Source organism: Phocoena phocoena, chromosome 2 (assembly GCF_963924675.1).
Source record: "Phocoena phocoena chromosome 2, mPhoPho1.1, whole genome shotgun sequence".
NCBI lineage: Eukaryota > Metazoa > Chordata > Mammalia > Artiodactyla > Phocoenidae > Phocoena > Phocoena phocoena.
In genome coordinates this window covers 7,551,601-7,576,475 of record NC_089220.1, presented here as the reverse complement: position 1 = coordinate 7,576,475, position 24,875 = coordinate 7,551,601, and positions in this window count along the sequence as shown.

Sequence of the window (24,875 nt, the reverse complement as noted above, 5' to 3'; positions counted from 1 at the left end):
TCATTTTGCTTTATTTATTCATTTAACTTTTCTTCTCATCTTTGATAATGCCGTTCCCCCCGTCAAACCTGGGAAGAGAAACCCAGACCTCGGGGGCTTGGCAGAGAACAGGAAAAAATCCCCCCTTGTGAGGTTCCTGGAGCCTCATTTCCTGTAGAACATGTCTGCATCAAGGAGGGTGTTTTTGCCTACCCCAGAAGAAGCAGGGTGATTGGGGGCCTGGTTACTCTCTTGGTGAAGTAAGTGAAACTTAGTGAAACCCTAAACACATTCCTTAAAAAAATCTCTGAGCCACACCAAGCTGCCCGTTTAATCATCCTGATTTATTGAGTCTTTGGAATGAGAGACCTCTTAGATCGTCTCTGGATGGAGAGTGTAAATCTAGTTGACTCTTCCAATCTGTGTCTATTTTATTCATTTTTTGGATTTAGGTTTGTTCTTGCTTGCAACGGACAGAGGCCCTAACACCCTGAATACTGACGAATAAGGATTTGGTGATGTTTTTTAAACCTCCGGGGTTATTCCCCTCCATGAAAGCCCAGAGATGGAGTTTGTTCACTTCCCAACGCTTCCCATTAGCACCCACTGATGACATCCAGCCCTTGAACCATGTTTAACTGAAAATGGCAAATAAACATTGCCCAGCCGGAGCTCCCGTGCTTGGCAGCTATAGGACTCATTAAAAGGAAAAACGACCGGCCTCCCGACCGTCCACGCGGACCTTTCTGTGTGCAATGTGGGATGCTGCGTTTAGAGCTGCATTAATTTTTTATCATTCCTTAGTAATTAACATTGTATTTCTGCTGATAAACCGCATCAATACGGTGATTTGATTAGCAAAACATAAAACTACTCATTAAGCTCCAATTATGTTGCTCAGGTATAATTTGATTTTGATTGGTTGGAAGAATGCTGTTGTGTTGCCTCTTTTTTTTCTTACTCCCCCTTTTAAAATAGCCAGTTAAGTGCTACATTTACAATGCTGATGGTGATGCGGCTTATTTAGCAAAAACCGTTCCCTCTCATGTTTACTGAGAACTCAATGGCATTTAGGTGCCAACTGTGGGGATGACATTTATGGAATCTAATAGTCAGAAACCTCTGCATAATCCCCCCTTCTCCTTCCTGGTGGGAGGCCTTCTGGCGGGGACGTTCTTCTTTAAGGGGTCCTCACAGCATAAACAATGCTGATTTTTCTGTGCTAAATAAGTGGAAGTGAGTTTTTGAGGATGGCCAAACAGGCTGGTTGTGCCAGAGCTGCATCCTAAAACTTGATTTTGCATTTCTCTCCTGTGCACACTCTCTCCCCCGACTTCTGCCTGAAAAAATCTGATCTGGTAAAAATAAGCAACAGAGTCCCTCTCTACGCTGCTCCAGACCTGTGAAGACACTGGCTTCTTGGATGGCAGCTGAGTTGGCTGCAAGAAAAGAAGGATTCCGTCTGACAGATCAAAAGGTAATTTGAATGTTCAAATTGTAATGTCAACTTTCAACGAGTATGAGTTTGCAGGGGAGGGGAGGGATGTTGTAGTAATGAATTGATTCCTTCCACAGAGATTTGTGTGGCGTTTACTATGGGCCAGACACCATGTTGGAGCGGGGGTGCGGGGCGGACAAGTCTGATGACCCTGCATCTCATGAAACATGCATCCAGTGGAGAAGACGTCCCTGATGGAACCCTGGTGAGCTTCCAATCACACCTGGAATTCAATCCCAAATCCACCCCACCTAGCTCCTTCCATTTTCCCTCTCACCTGTCAAACCCTCCTGGTACTTGCTGTTCTTTGGACTTGCCTGCCTCAGGGCCTTTGCACTGGCTGTGCCCTTTGCCTGGAATGCTCTTCCCAGGCACTTGCCTGGCTTGCTTCCTCAGCTCATCCACATCTCTGCCATAAAGACATTTTCTCTGATTGATCTAAATAAAACAGCAGCCTCCAATCAGCCCTCATCTCCTTACTCTGAATTACTCTTTATAGCACTCAGCACTGCTAGGTATTATGTTATTTGTGTTTCTCTATGCTCACCAGTGGAATGAAAGCTCTCTGAGGGCAGTGATTTGTCGGGCTACGCTCATACCCACCGCACCAGAATAGCACCTGGCACTTTGCTAATAATACTCAGTTAACATTGTCACATGAATTGATGACATGAACTAATAATTTCAGGCAACGAGATAAATCAGGACCATGTGAAAGTGACTGTGGGTGGAGGATCCCTTTATGTAGGGTTGACAAGGAAAGCCTCTTTGGAAAATGGCAGTTGGAGCAAGATCTAAATGATGGGAGAGAGAGCCAGGCAAAGGTTTGGGGAGGGAACACGTGGGGCACAGGACCTGCAAATGCAGAAGTCTTGAGGCCGGAACCAGCGTGGTGTTTCCAGGAGCAGAAAGTAGGCTAATGCAGTTGGAGCCAGGGGGCCAGATCATGGGCCTTGCAGGGCTTCACCTCTCCAACCCGTGTCTGTGGCCCAGCCGTGGGCTGGAGGGGTGCGGGCTGAGATCCGTCAGCAGGGGGAGCTCTAGGATGGCCAGTGTCTAGCTTGCCACCTTCTCCCAGTCCTGGGCGTTTGCCCGCCCATCAAAGCCTAACTTCCCCCGCATTGCACTCCCCACCCCCGCCCCGCCTCCCGTGCCTCTGGGCCCCTCAGCCAGTGACTCACGGCTCCTTGTGAGGTCATGAAGGCCTTTTCTTGGAAAGGCACCCATGGATGTTCATCATTCCCAGCATCTCTGAGCCTCTCCTGTTACACTTGATAGTAACAGACAACTAGCTCCTTCCCAATGGTGATAAACAGCTACCCTCTAGTCTTTGAATATTTGCTCGAGGCCTTCTTTCTGTCTGAAACTTCCTTCTCTTCTTCCTAGAAAATGTCTGCTTCAACAGTAGGTCCGGCTCAAATTCTCTCTTTTCTGGGAAGTCTTTGAAAGGATCTCGACACTTCCTCCCAAGCCAAACCAAGTCCTCCATCCTCGGTGACAGCAGTGCTATCACTGTCTCCCTTCCAAGAAGCATGAGCTCTCTGAGGGCAGAAGCCACATCTTCAGGGCCCATCACAGAGTCAACATGCAAAAAATGACCAATGACCGGATAGATGGACCATTACACAGCACATGCAGTCTCTGTAGAGAATTGAAGAACAATCTAGAAAACCAAGTCAAAACCATCCCTGTACTCTTGCATTTCTGAACACTGTTGATGGTAAAATACTTCTCCCTTCCGAGATGGACTTCTCACCTCCCCACTTACAACTGGTTGTCACTGGTAGAGTGGTTACTGTATAGCTGCATTTTTTTGGTTTGCTTTTGTATTTTTGGTCAGCCCAGTATATTCTCGCATCCTCCTTCCTTTCTGGAGAATTATATCCTAACTCTGTGTGGATTTCCTGGGCCTGACAATCCCAGCTCCCACCCTTTTCTCTCTATGATTACGGAACCTGATCCTTGTGGAACTACTCAAGAGGTCCTGTCCACGTAGATAAAGTGACTGGTTTAGGGATCTTCCTGGAAAACTAGAGACCTTCACAGGCCTTTTCTGCTGGATCTAATGGGAAAACCTTCCTTCTTCCCATGGAGCATGGTTTTTAATGCTGTTGGGACAGCCAGCAGCTGTCCTTCCAGGAAGAAGGAGCAGGACAGGCCTGTGGGGAGCAGAGAAGAAATCAAGAACAAGAAAGAAAGACCCGAGGACATTCTTTGAGCCTTTGGGATCCAATCAGGCCTGGGAGTCTCCATCATGTGAATCAACTGACTCCTTTTTCCTTAATCTAATTTGAGTTGAGATTCTGTCTGTCACTTGCAAGTGAAACAGCTTGGAATAACACAAGTGGAAGAGATGTTTTGAAGTTTTAGAGCTCTTCCAATGATCTCTCACCTAGAAGAGTAAATGAGGCCCAATCTCTCAATGAAGCGCAGTGGCAGAACTCTGATGCCCCCATGGCAAGGCTTCATTGGCTTGATTTTGTTCTCCACCACCCCGTGGAGAGGGGACAAGCTCCACTTAGAGCGGGGTCTGCAGTGGAAAGTTGGCCAACAGGGGTCTGGCTGGGGAGGAGCCATGAGGATGAGCTCTCTTTGGAAAAACAAAACAATAGGGAAATTGAAACTTTCTCTAGAAATACATTTGGTTGACAAAATAATGTTTTAAAACATAGTTCAGAACTGGAAGATTCAGTTGCCAAGTTCTCTTTTCTACCCCTGCCCAGTTGGTGCTCCTTCAGGGCTCCATCCCATGTTCCAACTCTCAGCCACGGCCTCCCCCAGAAGTATGTGGTTGGGTCTCACCTTCACAGACCGTGGGGAACCCAGACACAGCTCATTCTTTGGCTGCTTGAAGGCTTTGGAGACTGGAGGTGCCTTCGAGGTCACCCATAACAAACCTGCAGATTTCATGGGTGAAGAATGTTGAGGGGCTGGCTTGGTGGAGCTTTTAGACCCTCCCTTGGAAAGATTTGAACATGATTTAAGGGAATGGTCTCTTAAGGCTGCACTGCTAACTTTGTTAGCCTTGATAAGCTAAGTTTTCTCATACATTTACTTATCATTTATCATCCATCCATCCTTCGTGCATCCGTACCCTAGGTGCCATGGTGACAACTGGTGTCAACAATTTCAGGGGCCCAGTTTTCTGAAAGCTATTATTTGGGTGGGCTGAGGACATCCCTCTCCCAGTCTGAATTCTTCCTTGGCTTGAAGTATTCCTAAAATACGAGATCTGCAAAATAATGTGCCCACAAAATGTCTGAAATAACAACATACTATCATAACTCATCTCCAGCTGATGAATGAGGAATGAAAATACGAAACTGAATGTGATCTAGAATGTGATTTGGGATGCCATTTTCACCTATCAGGTTGACAAAATTGTATAGTATTGGTGAGGTTGTAGGTTAACAGTCCCTTTGCTTACGCTGTTGGTAGGAATATCATTTGCTGCAAACTTTTCAGAGGATTTTTTTTTTTTTTTGCGGTACGCGGGCCTCTCACTGTTGTGGCCTCTCCGTTGTGGAGCACACGCTCCGGACGCGCAGGCTCAGCGGCCATGGCTCACGGGCCCAGCCGCTCCAAGGCATGTGGGATCTTCCCGGACCGGGGCACGAACCTGTGTCCCCTGCATCGGCAGGCAGACTCTCAACCACTGCGCCACCAGGGAAGCCCTCAGAGGCTATTTTTGTTAGATCTACCAGAATTTTAAATGTACGTGTTCCTCAACGGAGCTCCTCTATGCTTAGAAAATTTCCCTGAAGATGTAATCTCAGAAGTACACCAAGAAATGGATACAAAGTTATTCCTGGGGGCATTGTCTATAAGAACACAGTCCTTAAAACAACCTCAGTGACCATCAGTAGGGGACTGGTTAAATAAATTATGGTATATCTGCTCAGTGTGTTTCCCCAGATGATCAAAAAGATGCAGATGATAATATGGAGAGAGTTCTAACAATTATTACTTGGTCTGTGATTGCAGAAAAACAAAAGCCAGAGCAAAGTGGGAAGCATCCGAATTGTCTGTCAGCATCAGTGGAGGAATGGACAAACCATGGTTTAGTCATAGGGTGGAACGTCGTGAAGCAGTTGAGAGGAATGTCCTGCATTATCTGCATCAACACTGATGACTGATTATAGACATGTTGACTGAGAAAAGCAAATTCTGGGAAGATACATTCAGTATAATTCTATTCATGCAATATTAAATACATATACATAAAACCACAATGTATCAATATTTTTTGCGGATATCAAACTATGTCTTAAAATTACAAAACCGTGCATGAGAATCATACACGCCAAAATTCAGGATAGTGGCTACTCATGCAGAGGGGGTCAGGATGGTGCAAGGAACGGCACCAAGAAACGGAGGAGAGCTTAAACAAGCTTTATTTGGGAGCGGTCTCGGGCGAGGTTCACTGGTCCGAGAGAAAGGGGCCAGAGAAGTCGCGTCCGGGCGAGGGTTTCGGCAGAATTTATAGGGGAAGAAGGGAAAGGGGTGTGGCGAATCCGGGAGGGCGCAGGGTATTCCTTATTTGGTGGTCTCTTCGGGTATCGTGGCAATATCTGGTGCCGGTGGCATCAGTCTTGGGACCGTTAGTCCCGCCCCTCGTAAGGCGGGAAGACTAGGACGGGTGGAAAGTCCCCAGGTCGGTTTCCGGAACTGGGTGGTCCGGAAAGTGTCGGTCTGATGCAACCTGTGAGTCTGATTGCGTTCCCCTGCCTCGGGCCAGTTGGTCTTACAGATGGGACTTAGGGCTGTGACCTGTATCTCTGATGTTCATTTTCCCTTCCCTTCCCTCCCCTCCTCCATTTCTTTCCTACCCCCCGTTTTTCCTTCCTTCCTTCCTCCCTCCCTCCCTCTTCCTTCCTTCCTTCCTTCCTTCCATCCTTCCTTGGATCCGAAGCAGATAAAATAAGGCAAACATATCTTAAATCTGGATGGTACATACATGGATGTCTGTTATATTATTTTCTGTATGTTTGAAAAATTTTGCAGAAAGCCAAATATGTTTCCCTCTTGAGTTAGCATATGTTAGTATAGATGCTGATAACAGTGTAAAAATTTTTGTTTTCTTGGTGAGATACACACGGAACTGTTAGCAAAGTGTAACTTTAGGGGAAGATGAAGAGTCAGGTTGGGGGAGGGATAGAGAGAGAGTTTTGCATTCATTTAATTCCTTTCTGTACTATTTGACCACGTAAAGATAGATACATGTACCTTACTTACCATCCATCTTCCTATCCATCCATCCATCCACCCATCCACTGCCATATCTGTATCTAATAGGATTTATCTGGTTGTTGGATTATAAACCATTTTTGTTCTCTTCTTTAACTTTCTCTAATCAGAAGCCTAGTCAATGTTATTTAAACACAATAGTCACTTAGGATTGCTGTTTTAACAGAAATTTAGAATTCTTCTCTGACAACTTGGCACTCTGACTTTTGGCAAAGCGTAGTCCTGATGATAGAGGAGATTTTGTTTGTGAGTTTGCTTTGTGCTTTAAGGGCCTGGAAGACCCCTCAGGGTGGCCAATGCAGTCCCTCATTTTAGGTGAGGAGACAGAGGCTGGCAGAGGTTAGATAGCAGCTAGGCGATGCTTGGCCCTGGTGAGGCCAGAGGGATGTGAGGAGAGCACGTGGGCATGTCGAGGACACTTGGGAAGGTGGCAAGCTCTGTGTCATCTCCAGCCCACATGGAATCAGCAGCAGTACCCCATTCGACTGTGTGTGTTCATGCGTCCCTTGTACAGGGGAGCCCACATGGAAAGACAGGGAGCAGATAGCTACCGCTCTTGTCACTTATGCTCCAGAGAACAATTCTGGGAATTAATGGCTTCTAATCCTGCAAATAAGGTAGATACAGCATGGTGTTAGATTCCAAGCTGCCAAGCCCAAGTCACTGGTCTTATTTCATAAATACGCTTATAAGGATGCTCTCTAATCACTCAGCAGGGGGATGGGCCCCACCATCCCCTCTTCTGCCTGCGGCACATGGCCTCATGCACCTTCCCAGCCCAGGGAACAAATACGGTCAATAAGATCTTTAAAACAGCCCCTCAGGAGACCCATGTCAATGGATAATCAGAAAAACTTAGGAGTCCTGATACCAATTGCTTTGGATAGCTTAAAAAGACAGAAGTAACGAGGATGGGGTACTTACTGTAACAATCTTTCATTTTAATAACAGCCTTTATGTACTGCGGTGAGAAGTATCCAAGCCCATTGAGTATAATGGGCTGATCCTTCCCGGGACAGGGAGGCGAATCCTTTGGGGGGTAACTGAGCCTGCACAGGCTTTTAACTTGTCACTGGAGCTCTTTGGGAGTGGAGCTGACACACAGGGTGGGGCTAGTTTGTCTGGCTTTTTGTTCAGGGGCCTGGGGTCAGCCTGGTGGGTGGAGGCTCCTGGGTCAGACTGCGTGGGTTGGGCTTGAAGATGAGATCTGCCAGGGAGAGAGGTCAAGGTCACGGCTGGAAATGCAGTTCTCACTGCTGAACACTGAAGGGGAGGGAGGGGGTGAGACTGGAAATGGGAGAAGCGGCTGCCAGATGGGCGAGCGGAAGGCGGGTCAGAGGAGTAGGGAGAAGAGGGGGAAGTGATCAGGGGGTGGTGAGCGCCCAGGGTGGGGCCGCTCCGCCCCCTGCTGTGCTGAGGGAGCCTGGGGAGAACTGGAGAACAGCCCAGGACTGGAGCTTATGTGTAAGCAGTAGCTCCTCTCTGGGTCATGGTCGCCCTTCCTGACTCCAGGACATCCTTCCTGAGATTGCATAATCCCGCTCAAATACCTGCCTTAGGATTTAGAAGCCCTGCTCAGCAGTGCCCCACCCCAACAAGGACATCCGTCCCCTTTCAATGGAGAGTTTCCCATACGTAGGGGATACCACCCCAAGCCTGGACTCCATAGATCACTCATTCTAAGTTAGGGTCACATTTCCCCAAATTCTTCCATTTCACCTGCCCTTAGGGCCGTTCTCCCTCAGATTCCCTGTGGACCTTGGGGATGTTCTCCCAGGCCAGCTCCTTTGTGTCTCCCTTACGACTCACTGCCATGGCAGCCCCGAGACCCACGGCAGCCCCAGGAGAAGCTGTCCCCTCTCCTCTCATCAGCACCTGGGTCCTCGCTCCTGCGGAGCTGTGGCCGGGGTCCCTGGGCCCTGGCACACGGCCTCTGTTTCCTTCTGAGCATTTACCATGCCACTTTGAGCTTTCCCTCGCCTCTTGGATGTAGAGCCCCTGGTGGGATCTTGACGGTCTGTTCTTCCCGCTGAATGGCACGGAGCTCCAGGAGGGGACAGGAACATGTGTCAGGGTGGGTGGTGGGGTCCCAGCAGGACAAGACGCTGCAATCCCACAGGGTCCTCGGGGGGACTGTAAAGGGACAATTTATAGAGGAGAAGGGAACCAGCATGGGATGGGGAAGTACACTGGGGCCAGCAGCACCTGGGAGCATTTACCTTTACCTGAAAGGGCAAACAAGAACCGGGAGGGATGGCTGGTCCTCCAGGCCACTGGGAGAAGACAGAGTCACTGCCGGCCGCAGCCTACCGGTGCCTCCCGTTGGCCAGGCCCCACCTGAAGCCGTTGGGCAAGGGGTGGTCATATGGGCGAGGCTCCAAGGCACAGAGCAGGGGGAGTGGGCGTGGGTCAGCAGAGGGAGAACAGCCAGCACAGAGGGGACAGTGACCGACTGGGTTCCCCCTCACCAAGGCCATGGTGGACCCTGAATAGCTCCCCAAGTCAAGAGTGCACCCCTCCAGCAAGATCACGGCCAGGTCCTGGGTGGCTCCAACATCGGCTCAGACACCCCAGGCAGGAACTGGAGTTGTTCAGGGCCCCCTTCCTTCCTCTTCCCACATCCAAGCAGCCTGCCTATGTGTCAGGCACTGTTTTTCACTTGCATTTACCCATCCCAACAGCTTTATGAGGTGGGGAGAGGAAGGTGCGACATGCTGGTGGTCACCCATCTAGCCAGCGATGGAGCTGGGCTTTGAAGCTGGGGTCCACATGCTTAACTGCTGGGTTACACCGCCTCCTGGGCTGGCCTGCCTGCACCCCTCCAGTTGCCCCCTTCTCTTCTCTGTGCTCATTTTGCAGCTCCCACACCAGCCCGGACACCCAGAATCTTTCAAATGCTTCTTTGCCTCCTCTTTGAGACACGGCAGTGGGAAGATCGAAGAAAAATCTTAGAGGTCTTCAGAAAGCTTAGGATGGCCCCTCCCCACACTCCCAGATCTCATGACAAACAAACAAAAAAATACGTAAAAGAAGGGTAAGGCATGTCAGGAAGTCCTGATTTATTCTCGGAGCTTTATTCTGATGATTTTGGAGGCTAATATCAAGTATAAACTTCTTAAACAATTCTCCCTCATTTTGGGGGGTGCTCCTGTTTACTTGATACCTCAGTGCCTACACTAGTTACCTGTTGGGGAATACAGTTGTAGAAAGAGGGAGCTTATATTTTCCCCCTGGGAAATCATGGTATGGCACAGTCATGGGAAATATTCCCGTTTCCATGGGGTGGAGCCTGCTTCGGCTGATGGAGACAGCTCCCTATGTGGGTCTATGTTAGGTGGGTCATAAATTTGGGGGCAAATACCCAGAAATGGAAGAGAGGTGTTTTTCTGTACTGAGAACTTCTAGAAAACTTTTGGGATCCATATAAGATGTCTAGCATTCTGCTGCATTTACCCAGGAGTTATTAAGAGTTTGAAGTCATCGAGTGTGGGATGCTTGGCAGTGAAGTGGTGAAAGGATGTCTGGAACTTTCTGTTCACTCCAGGTCAATCTTATTTTGCAGATGGGAAACAATGGCCAAGATCACTGTCTTCTCACACAAATGGGTGAGAAGCGAGGATTGACAGGGCTGCCCTGGGTCTTCCAGATGGGCTGTGCACAGCACCAGGGGTCCACAGGGGAAACCAGTAAGCTTCGCTGTTGTCAGGCTGAGAGGTGCTTGCAAGGCGCCCAGGTACTTTGCAAAACTGCTGCACGCTGGGATGTCGGGGCCACTGTGGTGCCTTTGTCTCCTCCCGGGCAGAGCGAATCCCTCTCTCCCTGCAGGCATTGTGCTGTCCGGTGCACAAAGGGAGGTGATTATTAGTCTGACTCGGGCAAGGACAGGGATGAAGCATGACCCACTCCCCCCTCAGCGTCTCTCCCCACGATGGTCTGGCAGGAGAAGCTCAGGAGAGCTGCTAAGGAATTACAGGATAGAGAGTGCTTTGACCCTGGACCCAAGAAGTACAAGGTTCCACATGTAAGAATATCCCACTCCAGCTGCTGAGTCCTAATTCCTGGGAGGAGAGACCATCGTGGTCTGAAAGCATTTTGGGAGGACACCCTTCTGCTCTTGCCTGTGGCAGTGCCCACACATTTGGAGAATTCAAGACGGAAAGACTTAAATTGGCCCCGACTTGGCCATCACGTGAAGAACTGAAGCCTCGAGAGAACAAATTCAAACCCACGAGGCTGATTTCCCTTCATTAGAGGAATGTCTTAAGCAAAAAGCATTCCCTTGTGCACACGTGTGCACGCGTGCATGTGTGCCTGTGTGTACCTGGGGAGGGGAGGGGGGTGTGCACGGGAGGGAATGAATGGTTGAATTGTCTGCTTAATTGTTCTTGTTCTCAAAGTAACGCTTACAAAAATGAATGGACCTTATTGTTGGAGCAGTTGTAGGTTTACAAACTGAGCAGGAAGTACAGACTTCCCACCCGCGCCCTCTGTCCCCACCCCACGTTTCCCCACTGAAGATGGAAACAAAGCCAACTGTTCTTGTAGGACTTTTGATGCAAATGGACCACGACCAGCACCCAAGATTTCTGGCTCTTCACTGAGGTACAGTAGCAAACCCCCCAGCCCGGTCATTTCTTCATGTGTTGGACGAGTGTGTGTTCACTTGAGCTTCGTCCCCCACCAGGTGTGGTTGGTGGGCACTGGGGGTGAACCCCAGTCCCTGCCCTCACCTGGCTCCCAGGCAAGTCCAGGATACACCCACGTAGGAGCAGGGAGAGAAACTTCGTGGAGAAGGCAGTGTCTAAGATGAGACATTCAAGAGAAATAAGAGAGGTAGGATTTGCAGGGCTCTGTGACCGTTGGGATGTGTGGGACATGGAGAGCATCCCAAAAAAACAAGACCTTGGACAACTAGGTAGGTGGTGCCATTCATGAGGTCAGGTGGCAGGGAGCAGGCCTGAGGGAAGGGATGCACTTCAGCTGCCTCTTAGGGCTGTGGGTACCAGAGGCATTTGGCACCTGTGTTTGAGGTCAGCAGCGGGTCTTTATTCAAGTTTCAGTTTGGAAGATGTTATGGGATAAATGGCCAGTAGAAACAGGTAGGCCCCAGGAAGCGTGTGTCGAGAAGAATGAGAGCAGAGTGGGTGAGGCTGGATTATGAGGGTCACCAACATATAAGGGGTGGGAGATGATGGGGATAAGTGTGTGCACCTTGGGGTCTGCAGTGTTGGGGGTGAAGTGATGGTGCAGAGGCCACATGGGAGGTTCCAGTAGTTCCAGAAGAGCCCCAGGAAGGGTGAAGGGGAACTAAGGCAGAAGAGTGGGGACACCAGGTTCTGACCCAGCCAGGAAAGACCACGATCCATCAGCTTCAGCTGTGGGCAGTGATGGCCAGCAAAATGCCCAGGGACAGAACCACATGGAATGTCCTCAGGGGATGCACCTGCCAAGGACTAGCCTGAGCCCCTCTTCATTTTCCCAGATGTGATTTGGAGGAGAGGAATGAGGAGAGGAGGCCCGGAATAGGAAGGGAGGCCAAATCACACCTATAAGAACTGATTCATAGCTGTGCAGTGCCCACCTTGTGCTTCTGAGCCGTGTGGCTCAGAATTAAATAAATAAGTAAATAAATATATAAGTAAATGCTGTTTACGCACCTGAGTGTGAAGCCTTTGGCAACACTTGTCCATTTGTTGATAGGTGGACTGCCTCCCTCACCGGCACATAAGCTTTATTGAAATGGGTATATCTCCTGCTGCTTTATCACGAGCACCCACCACAGTGCTGGGCATGTGGGGTGCACAGCGATTGCGGAATGAGTGCATCTGTGGTAGAGAGCTAGCCAGGTTCTGCTTGCAGATTTCTTTCCTTTCCTGGAGAATTCCGTCCCCCAGGATAATAGCCCTTTTCTTTTGCAAATGGTTCTGAATGTGACAGAGTTCACCTTTTTTGAGCTCTGATTGGACGTATGATGACTCTCCTCTGGTTTGGTTCACTGGAGCAATCATGGAAAATTCTGGTCTTCCTCCTGGGGTCTCTCCAGCTCTCAGATTCATCCCTTAAATCTTTCCTCAGCGTGACTCACTCATCAGAGTCAGGACAAAGCCCCCGAAGACGAAATTCCCAGATGTGGTTCTGAAAGGGGTGTTTGCCTTCCTTCCCGGGCTCACCCAGCCCTGAGTCTCCCAAATGCTGAACTGGGGGACAGGGAAGCATGAGACAACATTCCATGGAAAGCAATGTGAGGAGTGAGCTAAGGGTTTGGAGGCTAACCAGGCTGACGACACGGAGCAGAATGATTCTCCAATGGAAGAACCACTGTCTCTTAATGGAGGAGTTTTGTGTTTGAAGGTGGACTGGCCTGGCCACAAAGCAAAGCTTGCATTCACTGCCTCCTCTCAAAAAGCCAGGATGGGTTTGCGAGAAGTCTGATGGATGCCAGCACCAACCTCACTGCTCAGTGGACCTCTGCAATTTTTACTGAACACCTACTTTCTGCCCAGCATGTGCTTCACACTAAGAGGGATGGACAGACAGCCACGGGTCCTGCCCCCAGAGAATCTACAAATCTGCTTGGCGTGAGTCTAAATAACTGTTGACTTTGGCTAAAACACTGTGGGAAGAGCTGTGTGACACCAGAACCCGCTCCTGACTCATTCCACCACCTTGTTTTCATCCATCCCCTCTGTAATCATCGGATGCCCTTGGCATACCCGACTTCCTCTTTCCTAGAAGGCCTACTCAGCCCTCTGTTCACACCCACATCATGCCTTCCTCACCTTTGTGTCTCCAGTACCCAGTACACTTAGCATCCCTACCAGGTGCTCAGGAAATGTCTGGGGAAGGAACCAGCGTGAGGAAGAGAGAGCCAGGGCTGGGGGCCCATGGCAAAGAGGAAAGATACAGAGGCACTGTCTTCTCATCTTTAAACCTATCAGGAGGCTTGAGAACACATTAGGTCTCAATATATACTTTCTGGAAAATCACAGGAATTATGGGAAACTCCAGCACAGCCAGCAACTCATTTTCATCACGGCACGTTCCCTCCTCCAAAACATAGGGGATTTTGATTCCAAGTTGTCATCTTCCTTCTCCAAGCCTGGGTTTGAAGCAGCTCCTTGGGAATTGTGTTGGAGGAGGCCTTGTGTTGCCGAGAATCTCGCCGGGCAGGTTGGAAGCCATCCTTTCTCAGCTGCCTGCTCATGGAATATGGCTGGGGCTTCCCCAGCCTTTGTGTCTGCTATGGAATCTGACAGTTGAACTTGCTTTTTGGCTGAGTTCACCATGGCTGTCACCCAGGCAGGCCCATCTCGTGACCAGGGGTGACAGAGAGCAGAGGGACATTAAGGCTGGGGGGCGCTGTCTTCTGTACATAGAACACGGCCATGCGTCCACTTGCTGTGCCCAGACTTGAGACAATGCAGGTGGACCCCAGTGGCTTGAAATCTACACTGGCTCGTCACTCAATTGACAATAGAAGAAATTGATGAATTGGCACCCCCCAAAATTGTCACTGCTTAAAATAAGCGCAAACCATTCGACATACCTTGAATTGAAAGTGTTGTTGTTTACACACTAACAGCATCCTTAGCGGGCACCAGACATGTGTGTGTGTGTGTGTGTGTGGGTGGTGGTGGTGGTGAATGTGTGTGCACTCATCTGACTCCCGTTCTTTGTGTAGCGTCGGACCCAATCAGGCACCTCTTTTACTTTTTTTCCTTTAATTTTCTGGCCAGTTACTCTTCATAACTCTCTCAGAAAAATATGGATGTATTCACTGAAACCCTAAATTACCCAAGAAGGGAAGGTATGAGGTTAGGTTATGGTGGGAGTGGGCATTGCCCATGGGGGCAGGCACTCCCTGGGTGACCAGTTGTCTGTGGTGTGTGGCATGCGGAGGGCTTTGAATACCAGCCTGCTGAATGAATGAATGACAACGGAGGACAAAATACATACTCAAAATTCTACACCCTCTACTGACTATTCTCAGTCTGGAATGCAGTCCTCTCGTCTGTTGTGTTGAATTTTGCATTCTGTTTTCCTTTCGACATTATATCATAAAACTTTTTTCCCAAATTTACATTCTAGAAGTCTTTACGTAGACCTTGGTAACATGATAATTATTATTATCGGTGACAATATAATATTCTGTGATGGGGGAAGTGACGTATTTAGGCAAGTGTTTCTGAATTTGGCAGGATTTAGAATCTTTCCAGTTCTCAGTGGTAGCCAAATCTGAAATGAACAGCCTTGTGCCTCTAGCTTTTTCTTGTAGTAGAACTTATCACTTTGAAAGGTTTTCATTTTTTCAGGGGTGGAATTAAGCTTTGCCACATTTTGCCAAACTCCCTTCAAAAGGGCGTTTCCAACTGACCTTGACACCAGTCACCTCCACCATATCTTACCCACATGGAGCATCATTAAATGTTCTACTGTTAGATTGTGATGGTGGTGGCACAAATTTGTAAATAAATTAAAAACTGTTGAATTGTAGACTTACAACAGGTGAATTTGATGCTTTGGAAATGATACCTCAATCAAGCTATGGGTAAAAATAGTTATAGAAAAAAAAATTTTGTCTGTCTTACGTGCCTACACCTGCGGAAACATTTTAGACTTGTCTGTCTCCACCATCCAACTTGACTTTTGGTTGGAATGTCCCTGCAGAGGGTGGGTACAGGAGTGCAGCCGGGCCCCAGAGACAGCGGAGCCAGGAGGGCTGGGCCTTCATTCAGTGGTTCCACTGATGAACATTGGGCATTTGCTACGTGTCAGGCAGAGTTCTAGGCACTTGAGATACATAAGTGAACAAAAGAGACCATGATCTCTGCCTTTGAAGTGTTTATAATCCAGTGAACAAATAACCAATTGTCCTCAACAATGTCCATTCTTCCCAACTAGATGTGTAAGCCCCTTCGAAGCAGGGGTAGAGATCCAAGCCTCTCCTTCTGGCCTCCATGGATTCACGTATAAGGCCCTCCTTTCCGGGTGTCTATGGCTGCCTCATAAAATACCCCACAACCATAATGGAAAAGAACATTAAAAAAAAAGCATGTACATGTATAACTGAATCACTTTGCAGTAGAGCAGAAATTAACACAACATTATAAGTTAACTGTATTTCAATAAAAAACCCAACAACAACTAAACAACTGCTTGATTTTATCTCACGATTCTGTGGGTCAGAAATGTGGTCAGGGCTCAGCTGGGCAATTGGTCTGCTCCATGAGGTGTTGGTGGGGTCCCCTGGTGGTACTCAGCTGGTGGACAGGCTGGTTTGGAGGGTTTAAGGTATCTGCTACTTCGATGAGAGGGCCTGGAGGACTGAGCTCAGCTAGACCCTTGGCCCTCTCCACGTGGTCTTTACGTGTCACTCGGTAGCTCTGGGTCCAGGAGGAAAAGTGGAAGCCGCTAGGCTGGTAAGGCCTGGGCTCAGCATCACTTCTGCCATATTCGATTGGTCCAAACCATCAAGAGCCTTCTCTGATTCAAGGGGAGTGGACATAAACCCACCTGTCCACAGCAGGAATGACCGAGACATTGCCGCCATCTTCAATCCACCACTGACTGGGTCTGGTATTTTAATTTTCTTGGCTTTTCCTCAGTATCAGGAACGATGATCTGGAATTTGATTTGGGGACTTTTCATCTCTGTGAAGACCCTCCCTGTCTCAGCTTAAGCCACAGTTCCAAAGTATATAAAGTAAAAATTAAACATCTTCCTTGAACCCTTTCTCTGTACCTTTCTACACTTTTCCCACCACGAATCCCTGTGAACTCTGCGAATCCTTCCAGGTAGCTCAGGGCTCACGCAGCACTCACCAGGGAATATATACGTTTATACTTTAAAACAAATATCATGGTGCTATGCATACCATTCTGTAACTTGCATTTTTCCACTTAATGATGTATCAAGGTCGAAAATGAACTTCAAAAAGTATATTGTTTGCGAAGACTTACAAAATGAACACAGTGCCTGGATTAACCCTGACATCGGGGTACTTCGGAGCAGGGTGGGTTTGGTGGAGGTCATTTGCACATCTGGACTGGTGAGACTTTCCAATCAGACTAGCCACGGGGCTCGCGAGTCTCGCTGAAACTTCCGATGACTCAAGATGTGTGCTTTTCATTAGGTGTGGAATTCATGGCTTCTTAGGCAAACTCACCCAGCGTGTCAACGGGGAGTCATAAAATCCATGCTCAGATCCTGACCATTTATTAGCCATGTGTCCTCGGTCGTGTTCGTTTCTCTCTTTTTGCTTCTCGGTGCTCTCCTCTGCAAAGTGAGGCTAAGAGCCCTTCCCCTGCATTCCTCTGAGGGTTTTGAGGGAGAATCATAGAAGACAAATGCAGGTGAAGTCGGTCTATGAATTGTAACTGCTGGGTTCATGTTTGCTGAGTCTCTCTCGCTCAAGGCACTGTGTGAGCTGGTGACAGACACCGGGGTGTCTACAAAGGATGTGCAAAAGGTCCTTCTGATGCAAACAGGTCAGAACAAATGAAACATTCAAAAAAGTCATAAAAGTGTGTGTGTCCAAAGACAGAATTGAAAAAAAAGAAAAACACGTGAAATGCTATCCATTGTTTTAGGCGACTATAGGGTAGTGATAATAATATATCCACAACAGCTACGATTTATGGATGCCTTATCCAGGGCTGGCCCTATAGGTTACTGCTAAACCTCACAGCAGTCCTACTAGGCAAAAGGCTTCTATGCCCACTTTCCTGATGAGAACACTGAGCCTCCGAGAAGTGGACTGTCATGCTGAGGGCCACTGAGCGTGGTCCTTCGGATTTCCCAGAACTTGAGTGTTTCACTGTATCTGCTGTCAGAGGCTCAAAGACTTCCAAGTTATCTGTCTCCACTGCCTATTTATACTCCATGAGAGCAACAGGGAGAAAGAGAGAGCATTTCTCAAGAAAGAGCAGCTTGAATAGACACTACCAAGCATTTGTGCCTCATGTTGGAAGAGAACATCTCTACACCTCACTCTGCTTTGCAAAAGCCGTAGTGAGCTTGATGCTGGGTTTACAGGCCTGTAACTGGTCTCTATTCTCACTCCTGCATTCCCTGAGAAGTCAGATGGGGCTGCAGAAGGCTGGCAGGTGTTGGCACCTGTCTGTCTAAGCCTTAGCTTTTTCCTCAGGTGCTGCCTTTGGCATCTTCAAGGAGCCTGCAGGTTCCTTCAGGCCTGGGGACATGGCTGGGGTTTCTGCCACATGGGTCCCTCCCCATCCCCTCCCTCCTCCAGAGCTGATGTGATAACTTCTACACGGTGGGTGTCCTGAACCCCTGCCCTGACAGGCCTTGCATTTGGGCAGAGGGCCTGGAAGCCGGGGCTGAGTTCAGGTGAGATGGGATTCGCCCAGACACCAGCCACCAGAAATGAGCCCAGGCAGGGTCCTGTCTCCCATGGGGATAGAGAATGGAACTCTGAAGCCAGACAGACCTGTTTCAGGTTTACTCGCTTGGTGACCTTGAGCAGGTACTGACCCTTCCTAAGCCTCAATGCAAACTGCTACTGGGGGGATTAAAGATCGCGCCAGTAAAAGGAAGAAAGAAATGTCTCTGTGTCTGGCCCCAAGGTGTGTGATAAGCCAGAGAGGGAGCGCCCAGAGCATCAATTTGAGGGAGCCGGGCAGAGGCTCAGAGAGTGGGAACCAAGTGCGGGGTCAGGGATTATGGTGCCAGACCAGAACTCTCTCCAATTCCTTTCCCACAGAGTAGTAGCGGAAGTAATCTTAAAAACCTCCAGGTAATAACAGCAGTGTGATATCGTGATTTACAGGAAAAAATACATATTTGGTCATTGAGATAAGCAAACGTATATGAGAAATATATATTTAATCTTCATCCACAGTTTCTGACTCACAGATTCTAAAAACCTTGGAATTTCCTGAGCGATGGATTATTTGCTCTTTTGTCCTCCATTCCTAAACTCTTTAGGGAAGGTAGCTTTCGGATCCCACCCGAGGGTGGGAGTTGGTTGCCAGGAGAACCAACCAGGTGATTTGAGGGATGGAATTTCAGTTTCCACCCCCTACCCCTGACCTCCAGGGAGGAGAAGAGGGGCTGGAGGTGGAATCAATCACCAAAGGCCAATGATTTAATGAATCGTGATTATGTAAAGAAAACTCCATGAAAACCCAAAAGGATGGACTCAGAGAGCTTCTGAGTTGGTGAACATGTGGAGATTGGGGACTGGGGTCTGGGAGAGAGAGCGTGGGAGTTCCGTGTCCTTTTCCCATACCTTGCCCTGTGCATCTCTTCATCTGGCTGTGGATTTGTATCCTTTAACATCCCGTATAATAAGTCCGTAACCTAGCGAGTAAATGGGTTTTCCTGAGTTCTGGGAGCCTTTCCAGTGAACTAATTGAACCCAAGGAGAGGTAATTGCGGAACCTCTGATTTGCAGCCAGTCGATCAGAAGTACAGGTACAGTCTGTGTTTTCAGCTGGTGTCTGAAGCGGAGGGCAGACCTGTAGGACTGAGCCCTATACCTGTGGAATCTGATCCTATCTGATTCTATTTCCAGGTAGGTAGCGTCAGAGTTGAGGTGAATTCTCATACACCCTGCTGGGGTCCAAGAATTGCTTGTTGGTGGGGACACACACACACACACACGCACACACACATTAGAATCGGGGCCAGGAACCCTTTTTACCAATAGACTAGAAGGTAAATAGACTAGACCATTGACTAGAAGGCAGGCTCTGTCTTAAGTCCTTCACATGGGTTAAAACTGTGAGGCACCTATAACTCAGAAACACCACGCATAGCTCTTTGTTTTGTTTTGCACGGGGAAGAGGTGCTCCGAGGAGGTCTCTCTGGAGATGTTCATTTGAGTGGGGTCTTGAATAAACTTGAGGGAGGAAAGGGGTTCAATATCTGGAGAAAGCCCTTTATTGACAAAGTGGCCGTGCAAAGGCCCTGAGGTGGCAGCATGCTCAGAAGGGAAGAGACCTTGGAGATATTAAGTGATGCGCTGTGGGAGGCTGAATAACGACCCCAAAGATGTCACATCCTGATCTCTGGAAACTGGAAATGTTGCTTAATATGTTAAAAGGGACATCGCAGATATGATTATGTTAAGGCTCTCTAGATGGGGAGATGACCTTGGATTATCACTTGTGCCCTAAATGTAATCATGTGTCCTTATAGAGAGAGACGGAATGAGATTTTTTTAAAAATTGAAGTATAGTTGATGTATAATATTGTAAAAACTTCAGGGGTACAGTATAGTGATTCACAATTATTAAAGGTTATTTGTAGTTATTATAAAATATGTGTGATATTCCCCACATTGTACAATATATCTTTGTAGCTTATTTTAAACCTAATAGTTTGTAACTCCCACTCCCCCATCCCCTATGTTGCCCCTCCCCCTTCCCGCTCCCCACTGGTAATCACTAGCTTGTTCTCTATATCCGTGAGTCAGCTTCTTTTTTGTTATATTTACTAGTTTGTTGTATTTTTTAGATTCCACATATAAGAGATATCATTTGTCTTTCCCTGTCTGACTGATTTCACTTAGCATAATACCCTCCAAGTCCATCCATGTCGCTGCAAATGGCATTATTTCATTCTTTATTATGGCTGAGTAATATTCCATTGTATATCTATATACCACATCTTCTTTATCCATTCATCTGTTGATGAACACTTAGGTTGCTTCCATATTTCGGCAATTGCAAATAATACTACTATGAATATTGGGATGCATGTATCTCTTTGAATTAGTGTTTTTGTTTTTGTGCTTGGAATTGCTGGGTCGTACGGTAGTTCTATTTTCAGTTTTTTGAGAAACCTCCATACTGTTCTCCATAGTGGCTACACCAATGCACATTCCCACCAACAGTGTACGAGGGTTCCCTTTTCTCCGACAGAATGAGATTTGACACACAGGGGAGAAGGGGATGTGAGGACAGAAATAAGAGGTTGGAATAATGGGAAAGGGGTCATGATCAGAGAAATTTAGGCAGCTTCTAGAAACTAGGCAAGGAGACATATCTCCCCCAAGAGCCTTCAGAAGGAACCAGCCACCTTGACATTAGCTCCCAGGAACTGATTTTGGACTTATCTCCAGAACTTTAAGAGAATCAATTTGTGTTCCTCGAAGCCACCAGATCTGTGGGAATTTGTTACAGTAGCCACAAGAAACTCATACATGTGCCCAAGACCACAGGGATGTTCAGAGTTTTTAATAGACTATTCTGAGTTCTCATCTCCCTGTCCCAGCTTTGGTGACTTCCTTGAGGAGAAGGCAGGCTCCCATTAGCTGGGAGGCCCTGGTGTGACTTACAGGTGTTTACCTGCTGAAATACTTCTCCATTGTTTGCAAAATCGCTACTGTAGTGACTATCCCCGCTGCTCTGGCTGCCCCCAAACCTCCCTTAGGACTGCCCTTAATTCATCCGTTAAAGGGTTAATGCCTGAGCGAGTGGGGAGGGTATTGGGTCGGGGGTGAGTGGGGGCTTGGAGACCAGCTGTAGCAGGTGGCAATGGTTCATTGTGATGGTTCTGTGTCCTGCTCTACTGGTTGCAAAATATTTTGGAGTTTTGGATATCACCCCCGGGTTGAGGCATTTTCGGCTTCTTACTTTTCGCACCAAGCCCAGAGCGGAGGCAGAGTCAGTTTCCACCAGATCCCTCAGGGCCGGGCTGCACTGTGCCCTGCCCTGAGCCAACGGACAAACGCCTGCTGACCCTAGAGATGGTTCCTGAGTCCTGAGTTGATCCGATGGTGTTAGTTTCAGCTCCCTTGAAAACAGGACCCAGAATAATCCAACGCTTGCCAAGTAGGAGAAGGTCATGAAATAGGAAACAATGAAAAGTTTTGTGATCTTTTAGTTTTGAATGTTATAAACAGATTTTTTTTAAAGTCTATAAAAAGCCCTCATCAGGAGGGTTTGCTACAAATCACAGGAAAACAAAACAAGAAATACTTTTAAATAAGCAAACAAATCCTTGCTTTTTTGGTTTTGGGGGTTTTTGCTGCTTCCAGCGGCATTGAATGGGTTTTGGCTGAATTCATTGCTCGAATGTGGACTGGGCTCTGACTGGTCCTGGGAACAGCGTCTTCAGTTTCTCCTTCCAGAAGTTTCCCATTTCTTCCTGGAGTCTGATCACGAGGAGAAGAATTGTGAGGGCTGAGCACCCAGCACCTGACACACAGTGGGGACTCCACATGGGTTTGCTGAATGAATTAGTGAACTCCCACAACCATTCATCCACTCATTTATCCAACAAGTATTGACTGAGGGTCCACTTTGCTCTAGGCTACATGTCAGGTATGTCTGACACCCCCATTTTATAGCTAAGAAGCCCATGGAAGCATCTGGGCTGTGCTTGATTTGGGGAAGAGAATCTTTAATTAGTTTATTCCAGTTGTGCTCCATTTCCCCCAAATGTCCAAACACTGATTGTTTTCCTGGGGCTAGGAAGTGCAAATGACTCCGGCACAGAGGGATGGCCCAAGGGTGGACAAACACACAGTCTCTGTTGGAGGAACTTGTGGCAAATTGTATCCTTATTCTTTTCTTTTTTTTTTTTTTAATAGATCTTTATTGGAGTGTAATTGCGTCACAATACTGTGTTAGGTTCTGTTGTGCACCAGAGTGAATCAGCCATATGCATACACACGTCCCCATATCCCCTCCCTCTTGAGCCTCCCTCCCACCCTCCCTATCTCACCCCTCTAGGTCATTGCAAAGCACTGAGCCGATCTCCCTCTGCTATGCATCTGCTTCCCACTAGCTCTCTGTTTTACATTCGGTAGTGTGTATATGTCGATGCTACTCTCACTTTGCCTCAGCTTCCCCCTCCCACTCTGCGTCCTCAAGTCCATTCTCTACGTCTATGTCTTTATTCCTGCCACCCTGCCACTGGGCTCATCAGTACCACTTTTTTTTTTTTTTTGGATTCCATATATATGCGTTAGCATACAGTATTTGTTTTTCTCTTTCTGACTTACTTTATTCTGTATGACAGACTCTAGGTCCACCCGCTTCACTACAAATAACTCAAGTTTGTTTCTTTTTAAGGCTGAGTAAAATTCCATTGTATACATGTGCCACGTCTTCTTCATCCATTCATCTCTTGGTGGACACTTAGGTTGGTTCCATGTCCTGGCTACTGTAAATAGTGCTGCAATCCCACTACTGGGCATATACCCTGAGAAAACCATAATTCAAAAAGAGACGTGTACCACAAGGCAAATTGTATCCTTATTCTTGAGACATGATTACACTTCCTGTTGACGTCAAGCGTGGCCACGTGGCCCGCGCTGGCCACTGACGTGGAGAATGGGAGTGTCCTGTGCCACTGCTAGGAAGGGGCCATAGGAGCCAAGCTGTGCTCTTTCCCCTCTGCCACAGCCCCACCTATCCCGGCTAGTGGCTGTTGCTTCAGCTCAGGCTGCAATGAATCTCTGTTGTTGTAAACCACCAGGATTTAGGTTTCTTTGTTACTGCGTATACTTACCTTAAGCTGACCAATACAGATGAGGTAGCATCTGAACCAGGCACTGAGGGATAGATGATGGTTTTCCAGGCACTGGGAATGGGACAAGGAAGGACATGGAGGCCAGACAAGGAGAACACACATCTTAGTTAGGGCGTAAGCTCACTGTCTGTTAGTGGAGACCCAGTGTAGAGATTTATCTCTTTCCCAGGCTGGGCAACATCATTCCAGGGCTGGCAAGGTGGCTGTGTGGTGCAGGGACCTCTGGACCTTCTGTTTTGTTGCTCTGCCCTCTGTTGGCCTGCTCACATCTCTACACTCCAGCCAGTAGGAAAGGGCAGGGGACAAACTCCCTTCTTCTCAAGGCAGGACCTAGGGTTGCATGTATCACTTCCATTCCTATTTGTCCTGGATGTAGTCACATGGCCACTCCTCGCTGCAAGGGAAGCTGGGAAGTGTGGTCTTTATACTGAGAGCATGTACTTCTCCATGAAGGCAAGAGTCGTCACATTGAGGGATAAATCTGCCACAGTGTAGCTGAGGACTGGGAAATAGTTCCCTGTTAAGTTACAGGACCCATGATATGGTCAGAGAGTGCTACAGCTTAAATACTATGTTCACTGGAATGGACAAATATTTTTTGATCAACAAATACTTAATGGGTATTTCTATGTGCCAGAAACTCAGAACCCATATTCGCCAGTGGCCGATGGCCCCTTTTCAAGTTGGGCTAGATTTTGTTTCCTCTCCCCTTCTTTCCGATTGGAACATACACATTTTTCTCTATAGCTCATCTCCTCAATTTTCAACTCACAGTTCTGTAATAGAAGTATTTTTTACCTCAGTGCCAAAGTGATTTTTCTAAATGGACAAATGCACCACTAAGTGTAAGTTCTCTGTCTTCCCTTTGCCTCTTCAGACCCCCCGTCACCCCTTATCCCCTGCTCAGAGCCTTGGGAGCCAACCCGTGTGAACTGCATTGAGAATTTCATCAAGGGCTTCCATTCCCTCTGGCCTTGGTTGGGTCTGGCCAGTGGGAGCCCCTCTGGCTCCCCCCCGGGTGTGGTGGGCTTGCTGTGCCCTCTGAAGGTCACAGCTTACGGGTGGCCTTGCTCGTGTTCTCTCTGCCTCAAGTTCCAGAAGTGCACCCTCCACCAGCCTTCAAAAATCGCTCCCCGTGTCCGAGCCCAGAGGCTGCCACGTACTTATTGGCCTTTCTGCCCACACTTTTCTAAGGAGCCTCTTGATCAGATTCTTTTCAGATAAATCCATCTAAGTGTCCACCTGTTTCCTGCCATGACCAGGATGATACCAAACCCTTCCAGTGGCTCAGGACAGAGTGTTAGTTCCTTTCTAAAGCCTCCAAGGCTCATAGGGGTTTAATCCCTGTCTGTTCCTCTAGCATCATCCCTTGTCATCCTGCCCCCATAACTTCATTCATTCATTCATTCATTCGCCCTGCAAATATTTAGTGAACCCCAACTGTGTGCCTGGCGCTGTTCTAGGACCGAGGATCCGACAGTGACAGTGTCAGGCAAGGTCTCCTCATTCTGGGGTGCCGCATCCCAGCCCCCGACCACTCAGATCTATGTTTCCAGGTGCTGCGCTGTCTTGCCTCCCCCTCCCCTCCCCTGTCTCACCTTTGGCTGGATACGCTCTGATTCTCCAATGGTAACCCCTCTCCCCCTCC